Here is a 27020-nt window from a genome sequence, read left to right as displayed (position 1 = left end):
GTTTTACATTGAAGATTTTTATAATAGTAAGTGTGCGCATTGCTCCAGAAATCAAATGTTTTATTACAATCGTATTTGCCAACGGTTCTGATTCAAAGCAGTTGCTAAATGAGGAATACCTGTATTTTCAGCTCTGGCCTTTAATTTAATTTAATTTCTCTTTATATGTCTCACACATAAAAATCAGCAGACCACACCCTGAGGACATCCCTGTCTGTTTCTACTCTTTAAAAAAACCCATCCTTGGTTCCATGATGTCCATTCCTTTATCCACCTTATGAAAATATAACAAGAATGCAGTCCTCCAGTTTAGAGGGAGTCACACAGTTGCTTAATCTAGAACGGGCATATAACAATTCCAATTATGAACAACTAAAGTAAACCTGGATACTCCAGATTTGAAGAGAGATTATTGCAATGCTCAAAGCTGCGTATTTGGTCTGGCTTTCAGCCAATGTACAGTATGGTGTTGGACAAAAGAGACGCTTAAAGCAGATGACAGAATTCAAAAAATACTTCACCCTGAATTCATTATAAGCCATTGTGCAAAATTACTTTTCTTAAGCTCTCTTATTACGCAGAATGCATAGCCTGTCCTGAACCAGCAGTGTGAAAAAATATTTTAGGCTATTGGTTGCATTTTCAAACTGAGAAAGATAACTTTGCTCATTTGACAATTTATTTTTGTCTTTCTTCTATTCGTATTGGAGACAAGACGAACATTGGCAAATGTGGCTTTTTGAATGCAAACTTAGCGAATGCCTTATTTTGAAGCCAAAATATTAGAGAGTCAACCTCAACCTTGTCTTCGGAAGCTGAACTTCCTTAAAAAGGAGTTTGTCAATCAGACAATAATTATACAGATCAGGGTTCGCAACCTGCAGGAGAAGGAAAATGTTGCTGTAATAGAAGTGATGCACAAAAGGCATTTGGCAATGAAAAATTGTTTATCAGAAATGAATGCATTGCGCAGAATTATTCACAAGATGTTCGTTCACCTTTGAAACATGCATAAAAATATGTACCAGGTTTTTTTTTGTTTGTTTTTTAAACTAATATAAGAAAGGGATGAACTGGGTAGATCCACCCTCTCAGTCCCATAATGTCTAAATTCGTTTGTGGTTGTAAAAGGGGATCACATGACCTTAGGACACAGCAATGGTCAGAAATATGATCACATGATCACGGGGATGCTGCAAAGATTGTAACTGTGATCAAAATTCAGATAGTTGGCACAAGGACTACAGTAGGAGGATATAGAGTGTTTATTTGCCCACATTTATGGCTTGACGTGATGTGTGAATCCTGCCAACCGTGGTTTTATTCTTCTCAGCCAATGTTTAAATTATGGCTTAATGTAATATCTGAATTTAATCTATATTTGCAATGTGGGGTTAACAAACCTGTCCCATTATCTCATCTGAGCTTGTAAACAACCAAAATAGATTTGCTAGGAGTGGTAACTTTTTTTAAAAAAAATTAAAAATCCAACTTTTCTTATTGTTATCTTAGTGAAAAGGTAAAGTTGAGCAATCCACTGAAAAGGACATGGGATTAAGGAATTGGTGGAGTTTCCCGAAACCATGAGAATTAAACAGTCCTAATGTTGACTCACATGGCTTGAATTGCCAAGTATTCAACGTTTATCACTGTAACCCACTTCTTTCTTTCTCCCAACCTCACCTACTGCCAGGGTTACACAAAGGAGTACCAACCATGGTTACACTCAGGGCTTTTTTTTTGTCATAGAATGCTCAGAACGGATTTCCGGCACCTTTTTTGGATGGAACCTTTTAGGGTAGGCAAGGTGGGTTGTATGACATGTGTGAGTTCTGTCACCCTTTTCTTTTACAAAAAAAGGTGATTCCCTCTCCTAGGAAGTGGAATGGATGCTCAGAGGTTTCTACTGATGGTGGAAGGGTTTTGTGCAGTTATAAGCAATCTGGAAATTCAACGGGGGGGAAATATTCTCCTTTACTGAAGGGAAGATACATCATCAAGTATATTTGGGATTCAAAGCAGGTAGAGAAGTCCTATCAGAAAGAGGCTGATCCTATGGCTCCAGGTGGAATGAGCAAATGAAAATACAATCCTTTAATCCGTGTTTCTCCACCTCAGCAACTTTAAGAAGTGTGGACTTCAACTGCCTGAATCCTGGAGTCCGAACCTACTTACTGGGGAATTCTGGGGAGTTGAAGTTCACATTTCTTAAAGTTGTTGAAATTGAGAAGACCTGCAGTACATTCTAAAACAGCCAAGCCAATCTATCATGTTGAGACATGGTTTTGGCTTCACATGTTCTGTGAGCGCAGGTCTTGTGGTTTGGAAACCATGACCTTGAATTCAACAGCACCGTATGTACATCTCACCATGCAAGAAGCCAGCCACGAACGTTTTAGGACACCGCTAAAAAAAATATTCTCTCAACTGTTCTCTTTGCTCTTTGTCAGAAGGGCTTCCATTCTGAGCCTGGAGAAGGACGTGTCCAGGTCTTCTTTTGACACAAATAAATTCCAGGGAACATTTTCTGAATCTTAATATCCCAGTCTTTACCCAGCTTCACGATATTTGCTGTATGTAACTTGGAAGGTAATTAACACCAAGAGTCTTTGTCCCATGGAAATGCAGTTTTTCTTCTCTCCCTGAGAAGACCTCTAAGGGGGGGAAAAAGAGGAATAAATGTTTTATTTTAATTTATTTAGCAAATATCACTATCGAGCAACCTGCTTTGAGAAGGGACAAACACACACACACCCTATGACACCCTATTGGCATACGGTATATAAGCATTCCAGATTTTAATATGGGGTTTGCATCAATTCATGATGAGTCCCAATAGTCTATCTTAGCATTCTCTCCCTCAAAAAATATGCAATGGCCGTAATTCAGAGACACATTTTATCTTTTGTTTAATTCTAGAAGTCACTTCCCAGAAGATATTCTGACAGAATGATGCAATGTTTTTCACATACGCACACACACAAAAGAAAACTACCCTTCTGTTTACCTCTCCAGCATCTTATTAATTGCTAGATATATACATTATTTGCACTGGAGCTAAAAGCTAAAAGCTATCTACATTTTATCTTCAACTTCAGTTCTTGCATACAGAGTGATAAGCATCCCTCAGATTTCCAGAACAAATTATATTCTTACTCTTAACTGACAAATCTAGACTAAGTCAGCAATGGAAATTTTTGGACAACTAAATGATTGAGAAAATATTCGTTCAAAAATATGGTCCAAGCCTATAGTTGAAAAAGCACAATCTGAACAACTCTGGAATGCTTATATACTATATAACAATAAGAACTCTCTCTCTCTCTCTCTCTCTCTCTCTCTCTCTCTCTCTCTCTCTCTCTCTCTCTCTCTCTCTCTCTGTGTGTGTGTGTGTGTGTGTGTGTGTTTGTGTGTCTGTGTGTCTGTGTGTCTGTGTGTTTGTGTCTTTGTGTTTGTTTGTGTGTGTCTGTGTGTTTGTCCCACTATTCAGAACAGGTTTGGAGAGCTTACCGGATCTCTTGAAAATACCAATCCCACCACAGGCAGCATCAAGGAATGCTGGAAGCTGTGATTGAATGACATCTTAAGAGGCCCATACATTTCCCCCCCATTCTTGTTAAACACAAGAAAAGAAAGTTCCCAATTAGCACCAAAACTGATTTTCCACAACACATCAATTGGAGCACGTATATACAATCAAAATACAACCCACAATCTGCAAAAAAAAGTGATGCATCAATTCAAGGTTCTCCAGATGATCATAGTGACTGATTTGCAAATGTGAGTGCATTTAAACCAGGACTGTGCAATATTCCAGGATTAGCAATAGACACGCCCCCGTCGGGGGGGGGGGAACCCCATTGAAGTCTGTCTCCAGAGCCTTTTCAAAGACTGCTCCCAAACTAGTTTTCAAGTAATCAGAAAGAAAAGTTATCAAGTAACTGAAGAATTGCATTCCCTCCATTTAACTCATTTGAACAAATATTAAAGTTAAAATTAATGTTGGTTTTCTTAGGGGTCTGCCCACTTCTTTATCCTGGCCTCTGTTTATTTTTGAATGGGTGCTCCTATATGGCACACTACTCAAAAACTGCATCTGATAAGACAATTAATCAATTAGCTACCTCCTCACAAAAAAAGCAAAATACCTGATTATGTTCTTTCCCAGGAGGAAAAAAAATTGTGTGCCTGATCTTATCTTGAATGCCTGAAATCAGAGATGTTTTTCTATGCCTACTGTAGATAAAACCGGAGTGTGTGAAGTTAAAATTCCCACCCCACCTATTGCAAGAGTGCACACAGCTCAGCCACTACAAATTCAAACAGGATGTTGGGTTGGGATTGGATCCAGAGCCCAAGAGTTTCAAAGGGGATTAAGAGGGATGAAGCATTGAGGAAGATTAAAGGAGAAATCCGATGCTGGCTATTGACGGCTTAAGGGATCTCCACAACAATGAAAGAATGGCTGATCTGATCTAAGAAAGAAGCATCTAGACAGAGGAGCAGTGATTTGCAAGCCATAGGAAAGTTGATTTAGATTAAAGGTTATTCAGCCATGAAGCAAGCAAGCTGGAGAAGCTGGGAAATGCTGCTAAAGGGGGGAAAAAATGCTGCAGGAGAGTAAAAATTTAGTGCTGTGTTTAGGGAGAGGTTTTTAATCTGATCATCAACTTTACGAGGATGGATTTGAGTGATTGAACACAGAGCAAATAGTATTCAGAGGAATGGAAATAGCATGGCAAGGTTAGGATAGCCAATTATGCAGGAGAAAGAAATGCATTACTGGGGTGGGGGGTGGGGGGGGTTCTTTTTTTTAAAGGATTAAAGAGGAGACAGATTTGCACAGGTGAATTTGCCTAACATAAAAATGCAACTTTAGAAATAGTAACTTCTAGGTTAATAGCAGGGTAACTTTAGAAAACATTTTTTTAATTAGACATTTTTAATGTGAAACAAACGAGGACAAAGGTAGAAAATAAAGGGATACAAGGAACAGGAAATACATTTTAAAAAGTGTATAATTGCGCCTTCCGCCCTTCCGTCTAATTGTCATCTAAAACTTTTCCCCAACCTCTTTGTCTTATTTTTAATCCCTAAATCCTGTAATCATCAATTCACTTTTATAAAATTCTTTCAGTAAAACCTCCATATAAGGTTTCCAAACTTAAAAAAAGAAATATCATTTTTTTCCCCTCTGACCAAACTGGTCAGCTTCACCAACTTTCTACAAGTTCAATTAATTTTAAGATCCAATTATCCACAGACATTTCATTGCTTTTTTCTCATTTTTTGCATACAGGTAGTCCTCAACTTACAACAGTTCATTTAGTGACAGTTCAAAGTTACAACAGCATTGAAAAAGTGACTTATGACCGTTTATCACACTTATGACCGTTGTAACATCCTCGAGGTCACGTGATCAAAATCTGGACACTTTGCAACTGACTCATATTTATGACGGTTGCAGTGTCCCGGGGTCAGGTGACACCTTTTGCAACCTTCCGTCCAGCAAAGTCAATGGGGAAGCCAGATTCACTTAACTCTGTCACTAACTTAAAAAGTTTAGCGATTCATTTAACAACTTGGGCCAGAAACATCGTAAAATGGAGCAAAATTCACTTACCAAATGTCTCGCTTAACAACATAAATTTTGGCCTCAGTTGTCATAAGTTGAAGGCTACTTGCAATCTTGCCACAGTTATCATACTAATTTCCCATATTTCTTTTCCAATTCCTTGTCCATAAAACCCGTAATAATAATTCTCATTTCATTTTATTGGTCCTTAATATCTTTTGCATCACTGCATGATTTCATACCCATTTATTATTATTATTATTATTGCTTTTTCAGAAGTCCACCATGTATGATAAAAAAGCCCCCTCTTCTTTTTCACACTTTAGAAACTGAGTTGATATTCATTCAAATATTTTAGAAATAATTTCCAAAGTAAATTCATCTGGATGTCTTTAACCAGAAGACTATCCTCAAAAATCTTTCAAACAGAGGAAAGTTCTCACTGGAGTAGGGAACACCTGAGATAAGAAGAATCTAGAAATGATTGTTTCATGTCTATGGAGATTCTCAGTCATCCCAAAGGTGCTTTTATGCAAAAGGCAAGTGGATTTTTTTTTAATTGAAAAGTTTTACAATACATTTTATCTTTAACAATCCCTCCCCCCCTCCCTCCACCCAACCCTTCCTAACCCTCCCCCCCCTTCCCCCCTCCCCCCTCCCCGACTTCCCAGAGCTAAATACAAGGTATAAAAGTAAAAACAATCATAAACAACCATATGTTAACAACAATAAACTATTAAGTCTATCGCACTCTAGCTCATATGAAATGACTACAAGCAATACTAATATCACATAAAAAAACTTATACAAATGCTAAATGAAACTTTTTGGTCCCATATTTGTTCTGGATATAATCAATCCACTTTTTCCACTCCATAATATAACGTTGTTGTGAATGGTCTTTCAAATAAGCCGAAATCTTTGCCATTTCCGCCAAATTGGAAACTTTCAAAGTCCACTCTTCTATAGTCGGCAGTTCCTCCTTCTTCCAATATTGGCCTACTAAAAGTCTTGCTGCCGTAATTAAGTTCAGCATCAACTTGGTGTCCACAACAGTAGTATCTGTAATTATGCCCAATAAGAACAATTGCGGACAGAACTTTATCCTTTCCTTAAATATCTTCTGCATATTCCACCAGATTTTAATCCAAAAAACTTCAACCTTTTTACAGGTCTACCATATATGAAAATACGTTGCGTCTTTCTTTCTCCTTGAAGACATTTTGCTTCTCACTCAAGAATAACAAACTTGGAAGGGACCTTGGAGGTCTTCTAGTCCAACCCCCTGCTCAGGCAGGAAACCGTATATCATTTCAGACAGATGGTTATCCAATCTCTTCTTAAAAAACCTCCAGTGATGGAGCAATTACAACTTCTGAAGGCAAGCTGTTCCACTGGCTAATTGCTTTCATTCTCAGGAAATTTCTCCTTAATTCCAGGTTGGTTCTCTCCTTAATTAGTTTCCATCCATTGCTTCTTCTCCTGCCTTCAGTTCTGACTGAAGAAACGTCTTCAAGGATGTTCAACAAAGTCCAGCTGCCTTTTGGAAAAAGCACCTTCAGGATTGTTTCACGTAATTGAGTAAAGGGAAAAGGTTGGGACAGGCATATTGTGTTGAAGGCAACAGAGTGTCTATAAAGGCAGAAGGAGGAGGAACAGGAAGAACCCTCACAACCAAACTAACAGTCAAATCACAGAAATTTAAATCTGGGGCAGAAATGTCATTTGAGAAAGCCTTTCAGGCAGGACTCTCTAACTCTCCAGTGAAGGGAAGGAGGGAGGAAGCGCATTCAGACATCCAAAATTCTGTTACTATATTATAATAAAAAGTAAGATTAGCTTGTCTGATCTGCCTTGAGGGTTGACAGCACCTTGCTAGGAAATAAAAATTGTGCCTCTGTTGTGGGAGGTGAAACTAAATAGATCTGATTCAAAAGAAAGGCTAGAAAATCTGCTGTCCTTAAATGTCAGCATGAAAGAAAAAAAAAACACATGGTGACATCCGCAGAGACAAAAGTGGTGGAATTTAAGAGCATCTCAATAGACTTACGCTGGGGAAAAAAATTGCAAAGTCAATTATCTACATTTCCACCTTTGTTTGACTTTAGCCCAGGAGCCTTGGGGAGCAGAGATATCTCCTGCTAGGTTAAAAATAACTCTCTCTCAGTGGGATGCCAGAATGTGTATCTGGAAACCTACTGCCAATTGCCTCGGGCAGATCTTCAAGGGCGGGGGGGGGGGGGGGGGGGACTTTCCTTCAGTGATGGCTCTTCCTTCCATTCCTGCTTCTGAACAGCCTTATTTATGTATTTATTTGCTTATTTATTTGCATTTTTTTCTTGCCCCCTCCATCCAAGCCGATGCCAGGGTGTGCAACCCTCCGTCCCCGACTGAGGGTTGTGAGGTGATGCAAAAACCTTTGTTTTTTGGCAAATCAAAGCGCTGTCTCTCCTGCAGGCCTCACACGTCCCTAGATGAGCTTGAGGGAATCTGGCTTTCTAAACAGCAACGAGAAGGTTATCATTTTGGCTGCATTAAAACATCCCTGGATGAAAATAGTTATCAAGCTGGGAGGGGAATACGTATTGCTGAAGGGTGTGTGCTGCTTCTCGTCTTCAATCTCCTGCTCAATCTCAGCGTTTGCGGTTTCTATTTTTTAATCTTGTCTCATTCACATTCGCACAGTAGGTTCCATAAAAAGAATGGTGTTCTCTGAGCTTGGTTGTCTTCTTGCAGATGTTTCATGACCCAAACTAAGTAACGTCATCATTGCCTCAGCGCTTTTCTTTTGCTTCCTTTAAACGGGGTTGCCTTTTTGCAACGTTTCTTGGAAACAGAAGTGGGAGATCTAATCTCTCTTCTAAAGTCCCACCGGACAAGCTAAGGAATCACACTTGGAATACTGCATCCAGTTTTGGTCACCATGATATAAAAAAAAGATGTTGAGACTCTAGAAAATGTTCAGAGAAGAGCCACAAAGAGGTTATAAACGCCCTGAGTGTGTTAAGGACCCCATTTGCTGGTTGTATTAACATCCACAGTAAGCTTTACTCGATACCATATTCATTTACTTTATAGTGTTTTAATTGTTTCCATATTTTAAATTGTTCCACCTTGTATGTTGTATGCCACCCACAGTTACTCAGAAGCCAAGCAACCAATCAATCAATTGGCTGTGGAATGTCAACAGGCCAATGCACAGGTTGGGGGCCAAAGAATCTGCAGAAGGCTTGGGCTTAGGACCCTCTGAATTTCTGGCCCAAATACCCCAAGGACTTCTAAAAGTTACAACCCCCCCCCCCCCGCTCCTTTTCTCAGGAGAGCTACCAAATTTTCCCTCCAAAACCGAAAACCTGTTTCTAAATTATTCCCAGACCCCAAAACCTGCAGTCTGCCGATGGGAAGTTTAAGCCAATGGCTTGTCCGAGGCTACTTGGAAAATTTATGGCAGAAGCACCATTCCAGCCAAAACTATTCAGATGTTTAGTTTCAGTTGTGAGAAAGAGAGAGAGAGAGAGAGAGAAAATCTGTCCGTAACTGTGCATTTACTAATAGGCTCTGTTTGCGACGCCGGGCAAAGAGCAGGCTACAGCAAAATAAATATATAAAGTACAATTTTAGCAGTGTATAATGGCAGGTGTGCGGTCATCCTTTTCACCAAGACTAGGTGGAGATTAGAATATGCTATTTTTGCCGAGAAAAGGTGGGAAGGCATGTTCCTGCTTTGACTGACAGTGAGGGCCCTTTGTTGACTTCTTAGCAGGCTCAGGCCTCAGAATTTGAACGTGTGTCAGCTGTTCAGGAGTTCAGGTAGTCCTCAACTTACAACTATTCACTTAGTGACCATTCAAAGTTACAACAGTAGGGAAAAAAAGTGTCTTATGACCGTCACAGCGTGCCCGTGGCCACACGATCAAAATTTGGACTGGCTCATATGTATAACAATTCCAGCGTCCCGGAGTTATGAAATCTCCTTTTGTGACCTTCTGCCCCGTGGTAGGAGGAGCGGCCAATAAATTTTACAAATAATTAAAATGAATAAATGAATTGATTGACTTTACAAATAATTAAAATGAATAAATGAATTGATTGACAACGCCTTCAAGGGGGGAGGGTGCTGCCACATTGGTGGGAAGAGGGCCCCATGCAAAGGATAGATTGCGTTGACCCAGGTGAGAATCACACACACAAACACACACACACACATGTAGTCCTCGGCTTAAAACAGTTCATTTAGTGACCATTTGAAGTCACAACGGGACTGGAAAAAGTGACTTGTGATTGTTTTTCACACTTGCGACCATCGCACCATTCCCCACGGTCACGTGCAGAGGCTTGGCCTAACTGACTCATATTTATGACGGTTGCCGTGTTCCTGGGTTACGCGATCCCCCTTTTGCGGCTTTCTGACGAGCAAAGTCAACGGGGAAGCAAGGAAGGTTGTAAAAAGAGGCGAAACTCACTTAAACCACTGTCTAACAGAAACCTGGGGCTGACTTGCGGTCCTAAGTCGAGGAGTATCTGTAAACCCAGGTTAAGAATTGTTTCCTCTCCGTCGAGCACCTGAGTTCTACCAAACACATAGAAAAGAAAAGAAGAAAAAAAAACAGTTTTCCAGTCCGCATGTCAATGAAGGGAGAGGCCCTTAATGTCTTGAAGCTGAGTGCATCCTGGAACTCAATTGATGTAATGGAAACTCCCACAACAGAATCAAAAGCTGATGGGCAGCTTGTCAAGAAGGGCTGGCAATGGAGCAGAAAAGCTGAAAGGAAACTTATTGAGAAGAGTTTGCACAACGTCTCTCACCAAGAGATAAGAAGTGTTTGCAAAGCTGGGATGTGTAGCCCTGGCGCCCCCGGGGGAAGGAGAGTAGGAAAGCTACCTGTTACCCAGAAGCAACGTCTTGGGGGTGGGGTGGGGGGAGCAACTTCCTTGCTGTTGCTCTTTCGACCCTTAGAAAATAAAATAAAAAATAATAAAATAAAACAACCTGACACACCAGGACAGCCCTTCGGATGGGCTCGGAGTCCAGACACAAAGGCTCACTTCTAACAGCCCGTGAAAGAGAACACTGCTACGGCGTCCGTTCAGGTAGCCAACTGGGCCAACTTGGTTGGGTGGAGGAGACATGCACGCAGGCATTCTTGTGGTCGCATGAATGTTTGGGAATTCCTGCCAGCCAGCCAGCCAGGCAACACATTGCTTTTTCCTCTCCTTTTTAACCTTTTTTTTTTCCAGGAGTTGGAGTGACAGTGGGGAAGATAAGCATTGAGAAAGCTGGCTTGGAGCCCAAGTCATCTGGAGCCCCAACCATTGCAATCATCAGTCAAATGTGCTTCCCTCCCCAAGCCTCCTACAGATCAGAGTTTGGCAAAGGATACCTGGGCATTCACTGCTTGTGTGACCTTTTTCTTCTGTGGTTCCCCTCCTGGTTCAACTCCCCCCTCTCCAGAAGGCCTCTCCCAGAGCTAGGAGAATGCTTCTATGGTCTTGCCGGTCTGATTTGTTCCTTTCGTCGTTGACCTGCCCAATGACTGATTGGGTTTAGAGAGCATATGTGAAATGAAAACCAGAAATAATAAGCTTTAGAAGTAGGATGTAAATCAGCCGCCCTCAAAGTTGGGGCTCCCCAGATTTCTAGGAACTACAACTTCCAAAGTCTTTTGGCTACCTAGGCCAGAATCCAACATTCCTGGGAAGGTCCACAGGTTGGAGAAAGATTGAGGTTCTGTGAAGATTCTTAGTTATCCAGGTGATGGATGTCCCAAAGGGGCTTTTCCAAAAGGCAACTGGACTTTGCTTTTCCTTGAAGACGTTTCGCTTCTCATCCAAGAAGCTTCCTCGGTTTTGTTCAGTTCCCAACCTTCTTCGGAACTGAAGATGCTTCTTGGATGAGAAGTGAAATGTCTTCAAGGAAAAACAAAGGAAGTCCAGCTGCCTTTTGAAAAAGCACCTTTGAGAGAAAGATTGAGGTCCCCAGATAAAAGGATGTAATAGTTCACTTTTTTTTTTTACCACTGTGAGTTTTGAGAAGGAAACAGCTTCCCTTATGCCTTTCCTAAGATATCTTTGTCTGCCTGAGACAAAGAACAAGAGACTCTTTGTACAATCAGAGATGCGCAGCATATAAATTTAATAAGTAAATAAATAAGATGGCAAACTTTCCATTTTATATCTTCTAAGCTACTGGTTGACTCTTTCCTCAACGCTGGCAACAGATTCATCTTCCTTTGCTCCTGAAATCAGTCACAAACTGATTTAGAGACATAAAACAAGCTACATATACCATATAGCTCTTTTTTTCCAACTCGGGTGCTCCTGTAACTCACAACGTATGCTGCCTGAGCAATAGTAACAGCACTTAGACTTATATACCGCTTCACAGTGCTTTACAGCCCTCTCTGAGTGGTTTACAGAGTCATCACATTGCCCCCAACCATCTGGGTCCTCATTTTACCCACCTCAGAAGGATGGAAGGCTGAGTCAACCTTGAGCCAGTCGGGATTCACCCCCCCTAAGGAAACAACTTCACTCTACCCTAATGGTAGGGATGGTGTTCTATGAAGCCGTGTCTGGTCTGGGGTTGATGTGGATCATTAACATCAACAAAATCAGTTTGGCCTAGTGGTTCAGGTGCCAGCCTAGGAACCAGGAGATGGTGAGTTCTAGTCCCGTCTTAGGCATGAAAGCTGACTGAGGATCCTAGGTCCAATCACCAGGAGACTGTGAGTTCTAGTTCTGTCTTAGTTATAGAAGCCGACTGGATGACTCTGGGCCAGTCCCCCTCTCTCAGCCCAACCCACCTCACAGGATTGTTGTGGGCAAAATAGGAGGAGGAAGGGATCCTAGGCGTCTCCATAGCCTTGATTCATTTATAAACAATAATGAAGGCAGAATAAATATCAAATAAATAAAGAAAATAAAGAAAACAGAGAAAGGACAGAACGGATTCTTTTCTTAATATACTGCTCAAAAAAATAAAGGGAACAGAAAATAAGACATCCTACTATTGACACCCACTATAAAAACATGGCACCACCACAAACACGAAGCCAAACAAAAGCAGCACAACTCACCAGCTCAGGTCTAAAGCTGGCAGCTAAGACCAGCCCATCCACTCAAAACACACCCCCAACCAATCAGAACACACACCCCATTCAAAACACACTCCCACCCAATCAGAACACACCTAATCCCCCACCCAATCAGAGCACACCTCCACCCACAGAACACACCCCCTCTGGCAGTTTAAAAAAGAGGAACAAACAGCCACTACCACATGCTTCTCCCAGAAGAAGGAAGCTGAAGCCACCAGCCTGAGGATGACGGATGGGATTCCGTCGAAACGTTGCTTTTACACCTTCAATTCTACGTGGGGAAAAACCCGAATGACCAAAGATCCCCCGCACATGCGTGCTAGTCGTTTCTGACTCTAGGGGCCAGTGCTCATCTCCGTTTCAAAGCCGAAGAGCCAGCGCTTGTCCGAGGATGTCTCCGTGGTCATGTGGCCGCCGGCATGACTAGACGCCAAAGGCGCATGGAACGCTATTACCTTCGCACTGGAGTGGTCCCTATTTTTCTACTTGCCTTTTTACGTGCTTTCGAACTGCTAGGTTGGCAGAAGCTGGGACGAATAACAGGCGCTCACTCTGTTACGTGGCACTCGGGATTCGACCCACCAAACTGCCGACCTTCTGATCGACAAGCTCAGCGTCCTAACCCACTGAGCCACCGCATCCCATATATATATATATATATGTGTGTGTGTGTGTGTGTGTCAAATACTTGTTAACTATTTAAATTACCTTGCTAAGCCCCAAACATGGGGCAAATCTTTATTTCCTGTTTCAGCCTATCTTGAAGGCCATCGAACAGGCAGTAGTCACACCGGACAGCTCATATATTTATGTAAATTACTAACAAATATATATAGTGTGTGTGTGCATTCACGTATGTTTGTGTTGTGTGTGTGTGTGTGTGTCCGATATGCCATGTATGGTTGTCACAGGGAAATTTTGGCTAGCTCTTGAATGACAGAGGCTCGCCTACTTATTCCTTTATTGGTTGCTAAGGGGCCATCCCATCGAAGGTGCTTCTTTTCCACTGAAGAGTCCCTGAACTGGAGTCATCCTGTCCACATGTGGTCATTCTCCTCATAGAAAAGCACCTCAGAAGGAGAGAGGCCCAAAGCCTTGAGGCGGCCACTTAATCCTCGGAGATAACCTGAGAAGCGTAGGCAGTTCAGAAGCTGAGCAGGGCTGATTCCTGGCTTTTTTGCTATCAAAAAGATGGGAGCACACCCATTTCAGGGAAATATCCTTTGAACTTGCCTGGCCCGGCCTGGCCTGAGATGGGGGCTGGATAAGGAAGTGGCTATGAGTTTCTAGCCGCTTCTGAAGTGACTAATCCCAGCAACATCTGGGCAGACATTCCACGTGTCAGAAATCCGGGGAGGAATGATATAAAGCAGAAAAGGCCAGCTTGTGTGAAGGCATCTGCAGAGGTCCAGTAGGAGAAAGGCACAGATGCAATCACTCCTCCATAACGGATGCCCTGGTGTCTGGTTCAAGTTCTGCCCCCCCCCCCGCCCCCCAAATATCTGGCTTGTTTGGAGACACCAGAGTTGGCTGTTCCTTTTAAGCTGAGAGTTTGTGAAAAGAAGAAGCATGACAAGAAGCTCTGCCCAGGATCCTAAAAGCTCTAAAATAATAATAATTAAAAAATCCAGTGTCTATCAACAGATATCAAACGTAAGAGTGGACCCCACCGAAACAGCCATACACAACTCTTTGAAAGAGTAGTGTCTGGCTAGTGGGTTTGATTTATCTGAAGATGGGAAAGGAAGAGTGGCTGCAATCCGTTTGACTGGGTTATGGTGTAAATTCATTGTCAGGGTTGTCCAATACCCCAACTCAGCCACTGGTTAGAAGCATACAGCAAGCAGAACTGCTGGGGGAAAAAATCAACTATTTATTATATCAATATGATCATTATATAATTGTAAAATAAGAGGGGAAAGGTGTATTAGCAATAGCAATAGCACTTAGACTTATATACCGCTTCACAGGGCTTTACAGCCTTCTCTAAGTGGTTTACAGAGTCGGCCTATTGCCTATCAACAATCTTGAGTCCTCATTTTACCGACGTCGGTAGGATGGAAGGCTGAGTCAACCTTGAGCCGGTCAGGATTGAACTGCCGAACTGCAGGCAGCCAGCAGTACTGCACTCTAACCACTGCGCCACCATATGTTCACTGTCTTGAATTGTTTATAAACATAATTGAGACTGGGTAGAAATAAAACAAAACAACTAATTGTTTTTATAATTATAAAATTAACCATAACCACCCAGACTTAACAACACTCAACCCATTGATTGGATGTGCACAGAGTTGGTTGAAAAACAGATGGCCCAATTCAGCTGCCACGTTGAGCTTTAGGAAGAAATGCTATTTCAAAACTTTGTCTTCAATTATGCCCAGTCATTCTTCTTTCCCTGTTCTCCATCCCATTCTGTGACTGGCCCCTTTCCGCAAGAAGCCATCCGATTCACTCCACCCTCCTTTTTTCTCTGGAACTTGTGTTGGGAGTGACAACAACAGTATTATTTTATTACGGCCATTGATCCATTAAAAGTACAATAAATTCCATGCAAAGATCCAATTTAGAGTAAATAAAATCTGCTTGAGATAGTCAGCATAGTTATAGCAACAAACACTGGTCTGTTATCTTAATAGCTGCACACACACACACAAACTTCGCAAACATTTTAGTTATATTTAAGCTCACATTTCCAAGAACTGTTATAATCCTTCCCAAGTGGTGACCTTGGAGATGGGAGTAGGGGCGGGGGGGGGCAGAGAGATGTTGTTCTGTTGTTCTGATGCAAGCCCCACCCCTTTGTAAGTGTGTCACGACCCATGTTGCACAAGGGCTGCACTGTGACAGTACAGCCAACTTTCATCATTTCAACCAAAGGAGGAAGTTGGAAGCTCCTACAGATGCAGGCAATGGTTAGAGACACCATCTTTTTAAAGTAGTTCCCGATTTAACCCACTTACTACTTGGCAAAACACGTTCACAACAAACAAATAAAATCATCGGAACTCATACAACTTGTTAAATCACAAAAAGCCGCCTCAAACTAACGCGCACGCTAAAGTTTAAGATGCTGTTGTTCTGAACCAGCCAACTACCGGCCTTGTAATAAGGCAAACCCCTGTTCAAGCAGTAGAGACTGGAGAGCGTCTGAGGTTGCAAAGCGTCTGCCAAGTTTAATTCACAAGCAAAACAACAGAACAAGAAACACAGGAACTTGAATCCTCAAGCGGAAGGGTTGCTTTCAGCAACCAGCCCCTCCCCAAACACTCCTTTTATTTAGAGTTCAGGGCGTGGTCTCCCTGTGCCTCCTCCCGAGGAGTCCCACAGCCTTTCTTTGTTTGTTCCTGCTCGACTGCCTCCTGCGTCGGGCGTCCTTGAACAGGGCCAGCTGTGGGTCATCATCCTCCGCACTATCGGGCTCACGCAGCTGAGAAGAGGGCCCCGGCTGAGGGCTCTGCGAAGCCTCCAAGCCATCATCAGCCGGTTCGTCTTCCACACCCTCCTCCTCCCCCTCATCTGAGTCATCCGATACATCTGAACTGGCTGCCAGACCCACCGGCTGGCCCTGAGTCATAACAGCTGTGCAGATGGGACTCCTGAAGTTTGCAACTGACCTCTTAAAGCTTGCCACATGCGCTACAGACAAGACAAGAGTCTGTAAAGCCGACTCCCAAATCACCAAAAATAGACAGGTTTTGAGGTCTCCAGATTTTATCTCTATCATCTGTCAAGAGGCTGTAAGAAATATCTTTGGACGGCTTTGTATGGTCAAAGTTCTGAAAATGAATATGGTTAGGATTGCTCAACATTCTAAGCTAGAGGGGGGAAACTCACATTCCCAGGCCAAGGAATACCCCCGTCCCACTTATTTTTGTGGATCTAGAACAGGGCTCTTCAAACTTGGCTCTTTTATGACTTGTGGACTTCAACTTCCAGATTTCCTCAGTCAGGTACATGTTTGAAAACCCCTGTTTTAGAACATGGGATACCTTTTATCATTGGCTAGAAAAATGAGGTAGAGCAGTGGTATCAAACTGGGGCCCCGTGGGCTGGAGGCGTCACAATGAAACCGTGCCCACCCCATTGCCGGCAATGGGGAAAAAGCTCTGATACATCGCGCAATGTCACGTGACATCGCGCGTTTGACATGTCTGAGGTAGAGAGAAAGCAGGGGTCTTCAAACGTGGCCCTTTTATGACTTGTGGACTTCAACTCCCAGAATTCTCAGCCAGCATGCCTGGCTGAGGAATTCTGGGAATTGAAGTCCACAAGTCATAAAAGGGCCAAGTCTGAAGACCCTTGATCTAGAACAGGGGTGTCAAACTCAATTTCATTGAGGGCCGCATCAGCATTGTGGTTGCCCTCAGGGGGCCGGGTGGGTATGGCCAGGGTGGGCGTGGCCTACTGGGTGGGCGTGGCTAGAGTGTGTATGGCCTACTGGGTGGGCATGGCCAGCTCTACATCATTTGCATCAAGGGTGCCTATGGAGGCCTGGGCAGGAGTGGGACAGATCTGAGGGTCTCTGGCAGAAGGAGGGTCTCTGGGCCAGCGCCAAGGCAGTGGGGGCCGTTCCCTCACTGTTTCCAGGATGGCTTCGCGGGCCACATGAAACCATTTCGCGGGCCGCATCCAGCCCCCGGGCCTTGTGTTTGACATGTCTGATCTAGAACCTCCTCTGACTGCAATTTACAACGACAGCTGAGCCCAACGTTTCTCTTGCTAAGCAAGACAGTTGTTGAGTTTTGCCCCAGTTTACGACCTTTGTTGCCCCAGTTATAAAGTGAATCACTGCCGTTGTTAACTTAGCAACCTGGCTGTTCAGTGAATCAGGCTTCCCCGTTGCCTTTGCTTGTCAGGAGGTCGCAAAAGGGGATGACATGAGCCTGGGACACTGCAACCGTCATCAATATGAGCCAGTTGCGAAGTGTCCAGATTTTGATCACATGACCTCAGGGATGTTACAATGGTCGTAAGTATGAAAAACGGTCATAAGTCACTTTTTTCAATGCTGTTGTAACTTTGAATGGTCACTGAATGAACTGTTGTAAGTTGAGGACTATCTGTATTGTATGCAAAAAGTGAGAAAAAGCTATGAAATGCCTGTGGATAATTGGATCTTAAAATAAATTGAACTTGTAGAAAGTTGGTGAAGCTGACCCGTTTGGTCAGGGGGGAAAAAAATGGTATTTCTTTTTTTTAAGTTTGGAAACCTTATATGGAGGTTTTATTGAAAGAATTTTATAAAAGTGAATTGATGATTACAGGATTTAGGAATTTTGATCACGTGACCTTGCGGTCATAAGCCTAATAAATGGTCATAAGACACTTTTGTCAGTGCCTTGTAACTTTGAAGGGTCGCTAAAAGAAAGGTTGTAACTTAAGAATTACCTCTATTGAAATGCAAGAGCCCTGTTTCTACCGTGTTAAGGTGGGAAGCATGCAGAAACTGTAATAGTATGTGGCAATCAATATCAATCAGAATAGAGCCGGAAGGGACCTTGAAGGTCTTGTAGTCCAACCCCCTGCTCAAGCAGGAGAGCCTATGGCAGTGGTGGTGAACCTATGGCATGTGTGCCAGAGGCGGCACTCAGAGCCCTCTCTGTGGGCACATGTGCCGCCGCTGCCAGCAGCTTGCGCAGGTCCATTAGGCCGCCACCGCCGCCTGGAGTGGCAGCCCCACCCAGCACAAAGGAGGTGAAGCGGCCAGCTAGCAAGCTCAAGTAGAGGTGGTAGAGCATTTATTTATTTATTTATTTTATTGCATTTATATACCGCCCTTTCCCGAAGGACTCAGGGCGGTTTACAGGGTAATTAAAAACCAGAATACAAAAGTTAAAAACAAGTTTAAAAAAATTATATATGTCCCTGTCTAAATAAAAACCCCAGTTAAAATAAGGTTAATCCTCAGCCTGGGCCAGAGAGCTCGAAGAGCCAGGTCTTCAGGCCCCAGCGGAATGAACGGAGGTTGGGGGCAGTCCTCAGCTCCACTGGCAGCTGGTTCCAAAAGGCAGGCGCCCCCACTGAGAAGGCCCTATCCCTGGGTGTTACCCGCCGGCAATCTCTTACCGGTGGCACCCTGAGAAGACCCTCCCTGTGGGAGCGCACTGGACGAAGGGAACTTGATGCCGGCAGCAGGTGTTCCCTCAGATATCCCGGACCCAAGCCATTTAGGGCTTTATAGGTCATCACCAGCACCTTGAATCTCACCCGGAGGGCAACCGGAAGCCAATGCAGCTCGCGGAGTAGAGGTGTTACATGGGAGTATCGGGAAACCCCCATCACAACTCGTGCGGCCGCATTCTGCACCACCATGCCCACACCCGGCAAGCCAAAGGCCACCCCAAGCGGGGAAAGCCGGATCCCCATCAGCGCCATGGCCCCCCAGTCCTAGCTAGGATTGCGTGCCTCCCCCCATCTATGCTGGGCCTCCTGCCCACCGCCCCATCCACCAAAGACCCCCTGGATCTCCCCCAACCCTGCCTGCCCCCCCATGAGCAACATCAAGGGGGTCATGCCCACCCCATCCACGCCCACCCATTCTGCCGTGACAACCGCAGCCATGCCCACCCAGTGGGCCACGCCCCCATGCCCCCCCCTGAGGGCACCACAATGCTGATGAGGCCCTGGCACTCTGCGATAAATAAGTAGTTTTTGGATTGTGGTTTGGGCACTCGTTCTCTAAAAGTTTCGCCATCACTGCCCTATACCATTTCAGAAATGGCGAAGACCTTAGGAGGCTGGGCAAGGAGATGGTGCCAAAAGAATAGTCAGATAAGAGTCAGCATAGCCCACAGATGAATAATGGGCTGGGCAAGACACTCAGAGGAGACCCTGAGTAAGGGAAGGGTTGGGAGGGAGAATGTTACTTTCAGACTTGCAAGAGTCTGTCAATAAACATTTACAGTAAAGCAGAACTAGCTGCTCTGGTTTCGATTCCTATCCGGTTTGAGGCCAATCTATTGTAAGCCCCACACAGGCCCATGGTAAGAAAACCCCACACTCAAAACCCCCACCCTTTCCAATTCACTTAAAAAGCTTTTTTAAATAAATAAATAAATAAATAAATAAATAAATAAATAAATAAATAAATAAATAAATAAATAAATAAATAAATTGAATGCAATGACTCAAATAGGAACAATTTGTGGTATAAAATTCCTTTGAAATTCATACTGAGTCATCAAACACTGACTATAAAATTCATTTGAAAATGATCTATGGTCCCTTGCTGAGATTATACTGGGAAGATTTTTGTAAATCATATTAGCATCTCTGGTGGTGGCAAAATGATACCTACTGTTTTTGCCTGAAAGTTTATAGGGGGGAAAAAACGGAGAAGGCATCGTTTCTCGCAACGATCAGTGCTAATCTATCATTATTGCCTGTTTAATTGGAAACAAAAAAAATTACACAATGCAAGAAATTAAATCTACGTATGCTCTTTTCCGATAGATTTACTGTAGCAGAACAAAACGACACCCTTGGCAAATAACTTGAAAGGGTTTCAGCTTTCTCATGAACACAACGCCCCTCTGCTCTTCATTAAAGCAGGAGTCACCAAACTTGACAACTTTTAAGATATGTGGATTTCAACTCCCAGAGTTACCCAGCCGGCTGGGGAATTCTGGGAGTGGAAATCCACAAGTCTAAAAGTTGCCAAGGTTGGAGACCCCTGCATTAAATCATTCCTTGACTTTTTTTTTCAGGTTTTCAATTGAGAATGAAAAAAGGTGTGGCTGCTTTAAGAGTCCATTCAGATGAACTTCAAGCAGTAGCTTTTAATTCACATAGAAGCCTAAAAAGGGGGGGGGAGTAGCAACTTTACACAGAAGGGAGGAGTTGGGCTCATACACAATCCAAAATCCTCCTTGGATTTCTACTTGGAAACCACTCCTAGGTTTTGTGCATGAGACAGAAAAAAAACCCCATGAATCTTCTGTCTTTGGGATTTGCTGATGAGATTATTGTCACAGAAAAGGCTAGTATAGACTAAGTATGCAAAAGGAAAAAGTTGTGACTGTAGAATTATTTCCTTTATTCTACTGTGCTTAAAAGTTGGAAGTTTATGCCTTTTTTTTTCTTTGTTACACTTTTAACACCACACTTTTCCTTAGTTTTACGTTGCTTCTCTCCTTGGATGGAAAGTAGCCAAGGAGACAAGCAACCTGGAATTAAGGAGAAACATCCTAACAGTGATTGCAATTAACCAGTGGAACAGCTTCCCTCCAGAGGTTGTGGGTGCTCCATCACTGAAGGCTTTCAAGAAGAGACTGGACAGCCACTTGTCTGAAATGATAAGCAGGGGGTTGGACTAGAAGACCTCTGATGCCCCTTCAAACTATTATTCTATTATTCTCTTTTCTACTTTTCTCCCGTCCCCACTTGCTCACTATCTTTATTTTCACTTACATTTTATACTTGGATACGTTTAATGTGTGTGTCTATGTGTGTAAATAAAACAAATTCCTTCTTGCAAAGGATGGGTATACAGATTATATTATTTAGCAGGTAGGGGAATACATATATGAACATTGTATGTTTCTAAGTAACTTTCTAAATGTCCCAGAGAATGTTATTCCTGCATGAATCCAGGCTGTTTGGTGCATCAGCAATATGACAAACAAACAAATAATTAAATAAGTCCTAGCCATTTTCCCCCCACCCCCCATTGCTCAATTGAAAACAGACTCAATTAATGGTCTGAGTCTGAACTGACGAACTAATCCCCTCGAAGGCACATACCTTCTGGTGGGACAAAACAGTCTCTCTTTTGTCTTTAGATCCCATAATGGCAGGTAACATTTCACAAGAAAAGTCTGTATTTGGAATGAGATCACTGGCCTTGCTCTCTCATTATTGTGGTCACTGACGGGCCACAGCTTGCCAACGTTTTCAGACAGAGGTTTGTTTTTGGGTTTTTTGTTAGTCTTAATTTGGAAGATGCCAGGATATATTTATGGCACTTTTTGCACGTAAAACAGGAACCAAACTGGATAGAGGTAACTTCAGGATCTGGATGCAGAATCACAGAGAAGAGGGAGGGGGCAGCAAAGAGTTACTGTTTTTGTGTCTCTCTGCCTCCCTCTAGTGGCCCTTTAAAAATTTGCAGGCCAGCTACAAGTCTGCCAACCGTAAACATTTCCGAGCTTGGTTCTGTTTTGGCAAAAAAAAAAATGTTTTTGAATTGAACTCTGATAAACCTTGATCAAGTGGGGTAAGTGTCCAATCTAATCACAGTCAATATGATGCAGCTCTATTTAAGCATCAGTCCAGCTGGCTCTGTTCACATCCCCTTCATTAGCAAGAATGGGCAGGTCAACATTTAGTCTGCAGTTATGTGTTAACCACTTCTTCCAGTTAGGCTGAACACAACACTGGGACTGTAACACAGTTTTGATGTTTAGAGTATCACAGGACAGGTTTAAGTGAATTATATAAAACTTACCCCAAGGTAATTAGTTGATGCCCAAACATTCCAAGTCATGTCTGTGTTCATATCTGTGGAAATGATCAGTCACCCAGGTCATAGTTATCCCAAAGCTTCTTGGGGGATTTTTGAAGATGCTTTGCTTCTCATCCAAGAAGCTTCTTCAGCTCAGAGCTGAAGAAGCTCCTTGGAGGACAAACGAAATGTCTTCAAAGAAAAACAAGAAAGTCCAGTTGCCTTGTGAAAAAGCATCTTTGGGATGTCTCTGTTCATGGATTCTTCCCTTCCCAACTTTAGAGAAATCTATATACAAAGAGTCAATCAAGCTAATGCTAAGAATGATACAACAAGCCAAGCAAGGATGCCTAAACTACAAGCTCTGCCTTGGCAGGAAGCCTAACTGAACTCCGGGAAGGGGGGGGGCTATGCTTCTGAAATACGGTTAAAAGAGTCCCACTTGTTTTTATGGGAAGTGGAATAGAGCAAGGGTGTCCAACCTTGGCCACTTTAAGACCTGTGGACTTCAACTCCCAGAATTCCCCTGGCTTCAAGTTGCCACAAGGTTGGCCACCTCCTGGAATACAGAGCTAAGCTGCTCCTAAAGAGGCAGATCCACTTTATACTGCAGGAAGAAGGTCACACCTGTTCTCCCTTCTTCCCAGAACAGAAGACCTTAAAGGTACAGGAAGTCAAATCCTGGTGGACTGCTGGGAAGAGCATCCTAAGAGCAGTTCACCAAGGGAAACCCCTCCCCCGCTTCAATGAGGTGGGAATCTAGCCCTGTGGTCTCCTGGGCAGCATAACCCAAGTTTGATGATCTAAGGCAGGGGTAGGCAACCTTGGCTCTTTTATGACTCATGGACTTCAACTCCCAGAATTCCTGAGTCAGCATAGCTGACTCAGGAATTCTGGGAGTTGAAGTCCATGAGTCATAAAAGAGCCAAGGTTGCCTACCCCTGATCTAAGGGCTGCTCCAGTTCTAGGCTTCCTTGATTCCTCTTTGCTGTTTTATTATTGGCCTCCTCCTAAGGGTCCCACTATCTCCTCCCTTGGACTGGATTATCACTCCTCTCTTCCATTCATTGATGGCCTGCCACTTCAGATAGATACCCTCAATCTACTTCCTCCCTTCCCTGTCTCCCCCTTCCCCCTCTCTCCTGCAGCCTTATCCCACGCTTGGATTTTCCCCAGCTCAATCTTGTCTAAAGCATGTCCTGATTGCATCATCCCATCTTCACCCTTAACTTGAGTGACTTTTTTTTCCCTCCTTTCCTGGAATTCCAGCAAATGCGAGAGCGCAAAAAAAAATAATGGTTTTGCTTTCAGCTGGGAAGCAGGCACGAACTTCATTCACTACAGCAAGATACCCTCAGCCATAATTAAACTCAGTTTAATAGTTCTGATTCGGCACAGCTAGGAAGACGCTGCAAGTGGGGTGGGGGGGAGGCCATCCTGTGGGACAGGCCTTCCATATTTATTAGATTGATATTGATATTTATTAGATTGATATTCCACTTTCCTCCTGGTAGCTGCTCACACCGTGCAAATTTTGTCCCAACACAACCCTGTGAGACATGCTTGGCCAGGGACCCGGATGGTGGTTTCAGACAGTGCACCCAACTACCCCGTGTTTGGCTGGCTTGTGGCTGAACCGTTAACATTCATAAACCGCAATTTATGGTTTATCCCAGGGGGTGGGTGTCTCCAAACTTGGCAACTTGAAGACTAGTGGATTTCAGCTCCCAGAATTCTTTAGCCAGCTATGCCAAGGAATTCTGGGATTGGAAGTCCACAAGTCTTCCACGTTTGGAGACCCACCCCTGGTTTATCCCATCATATAAACCTGGCCAATTGTGTGGACACAATTTTGTGTTATGTGCACCAGGGCCAAATCAATCCAAAAAGCACTGACTAAAACTGCCACACCCCAACTCTAGCCAACCTCTTCATCCATCCATCCATCCCAGTGTTTCCTGAGTACGTGCAAAGTTCAGGAAAGATAATTGGGAGAGAGAGAGAGAGAGAGAGAGAGAGAGAGAGAGAGAGAGAGAGAGAGAGAGAGAGAGAGTTTCTCAGCTAAACTCAAGGAAAAGGCCTGGAGTTTGTATGGGTTTCGAGACAGGAGACCACCAGGAGCAGCCAAACCTGAAAAAAACATCGACCGGCCAGCCACATCCACCAAGTGACCAGCCTCGAGGTGTCCCCTCGAGGGAGGCTTCTTTTCTTTTCTGTTTAACTCCAAGCCCGTCGATCAAACCCCCGGCGCGTCCTTTCTTTGAGGACCATCCCTTTTCACACGTTCGCAGGCAGGACCGGGCTGGGAGATGGGACGGGAACGGCGCTGATCGCGGGGAAACCGCCCACTCGAATGAGTCAGAGGCGTGTTCCCCGGCAGGGAGGTGGGGGGGGGGGGGCGGCCGGCTGGCCGAGGGATTAGGGGGTCCCCACCCACCTACCCAACCCAAGACGCCGGACTTAAGCACGGAGCCCAGGAATGGGGCAGGACCTCCAAGGCAGCCCAGCCCAGCCCAGCCTTGACGCAGGGAAGAGGCCGCCCCTCCCGATTCAAAAGCTTCCCCCGCCAGGCGCGCAACTAGCCTCGCTTTCTCGGCCAGCCAGCTCGGGTCCTGCGCGGGCTGCTCTTCGCACGCCCGGACGCCGCAGGTAAGAACTGGCCGCGGGGATGGGTGGACGGGCCCGCGGGGTCTTGGAGAGGGGGAGGCCGAGCTGGAGGCGCACCCGGGAGGACCGGGGATTCAGTCGCTCCCCGGAGCCGCTTCGGTAGCGGGGTTGAATTCCTCCGGCCTTACACCGTTGCAACAATGGCTGTGGGGATGCTGCGCGGTTCTGCAAGCCCCCTTGCTTTGGCCACGGTCCGAGTTGGCGCCCGGGGGAGCGGTGGGGGGGGAAAGGTCTGTTTTCAAGGGCTGCCTAGCTAGAGGATGACTGTGCCCCTGAGCGTGTGCAGAGCGCGCTTTCTCCCAGCGCTCCAACCTGGTTCCGGTCCTGCACGTTTCAGCAACTGGAAGGTGGTTTTGGAAGCGGACGTATTAGCCAACGAAAGCCAAAAAAAAAAAACCAAAAAAAAACACCCCACCCTGAATCGCATCTCTTTATAAAATATAATATTAAGGAAAAGTTGGAAACAAGAAGCGTCCGCATCTAAAACCCCTGCACAAAGAGGCTTAGTGGTGCTTGGGGAAGGTTATTCAACCGAGATTCATCTCCAAGTCGTTGTTGCTTTTAAGGTAGGCTGCTCATCCTTTCAGTACAGGGAAAGTTCTTGCTTGATGGGTGCGCTGAGCAAAATGACGGATTGTGTGTCTTTCTTGGAACTGCGAGTCTGGATTCATTCATTCCCCAGGCAAAGAATAGGTGGGTGGGTGTGATCACTCATGCAAACGTTTCTAGTAGACCCAGATCAGTGGGAAGGCAGGTGAAGGTTATGAACGCTGCTTTGAAAAACGGACCTGGAGCCAAAAAGTTATTCTTGCCAGCCACTATCGCCAGCCTGGGGAGATGAACCAAAACTCTCGGTTGGTACAAAAAAAAAATGGGGAGAGGCAGTGTGTGTCTTTCTCTGGACAAGCTGGCATTATACCGAAACCAGAGGCTCCCACTTCTGATCAGGGTTGGCAAAGAATCCGACTTGGTCCAAAAATTGCTTTGCGTCTTCTCATCTGTGAATTTTGTATAGACTGCCATGGCTTTGGTTTGGATATTATTTTTGAGTCAGCGTTGGGAATGAAGCTTGAAGATCGCTTCTCAAATGGGCTGCGAAACCATTCCAGAGAGCCCACTTTCCTAGACCTCAGATGGGAAAACTGATTTTATTTTAATAGTTCTTCATTCCAGGCCTTTGGCAAGGGGGGAGTCGGTCCCTTGATTCATCACATTTCCCATCTTTTATCTTTATTGCTTATTTTTATTGATTTCCCAGTCTTTGTTTGATTGCTGTGAGCCCCTCACAGAGTCTTTCAGAGTTGGGTGGCATACAAGTTGAATATGTTATTGTTTTACCTTTTAATCTTTCTAAACTGAAACACCCTAGGTTGTCTTCTCCTCAGCCCTGGCTGGCAAGGACAGGTAGAAGCTGAAGTTCAGCCATATCTCAGGAGCTGCAGCTTTGCTATCCTTCTTGCTACATCAATATTCTATTAATTTAGTGTTTCTCAACCCTGGCCACTTGAAGGTGCTGGCTGGGGAATTCTGGGAGTTGAAGTGCACACTTCTTCAAATGGCCAGGGTTGGGAAACCTTGGCTCTTTTATGACTCATGGACTTCAACTCCCAGAATTCCTGAGCTTTAATTCCCAAGCTATGCTGGGTCAGGAATTCTGGGAATTGAAGTCCATGAGTCATAAAAGAGCCAAGGTTGCCTACCCCTGACTTAGAGGATGGCTTATATTTGGGCAGGAGACTAAGTGTGCAATCCCTCTCCATCTGCTTGATCACTGGCGATCTGCAGATAATATATTTCACCCAGGAGTCATAAAAGCTGCACATGACTACTGGGGGGGGGGATTCTGTGTTGACATAAGGCCTCAAGTTGATTTTGATTCCTGGAAATTACCTGAACAAACGCCTGCGGTTTTCTTGCCCACATTTTTCAGAAGTGGTTTGCCATCGCCTCCTTTCTAGGGCTAAGTGGAAGTGACTGGCCCAAAGTCACTCAGCTGGCTTTGTGCCTAAGGTGGGACTAGAACTCACAGTGTCTCACGTTCTAGCTCTGTGCCTTTAGCCACTATACCCAACTGGCTCTTATTAAAACATTGCAGTAGGGGGAGACATTAACAGCAGCTTTTTAGAGAGGTGAAAATGGTAGACCTTAGCTTGGGCTACAAGCTCACCTAGCCAATAGGTCAACAATCCTGAAAGCATCTTAGATGATCTCTTATCTTGCAAGTGGGAGGGTGGGA

Source organism: Vipera berus, assembly GCF_964194415.1.
Source record: "Vipera berus genome assembly, chromosome: 9".
Classification (NCBI taxonomy): domain Eukaryota; kingdom Metazoa; phylum Chordata; class Lepidosauria; order Squamata; family Viperidae; genus Vipera; species Vipera berus.
This window is presented reverse-complemented; position numbering follows the sequence as displayed.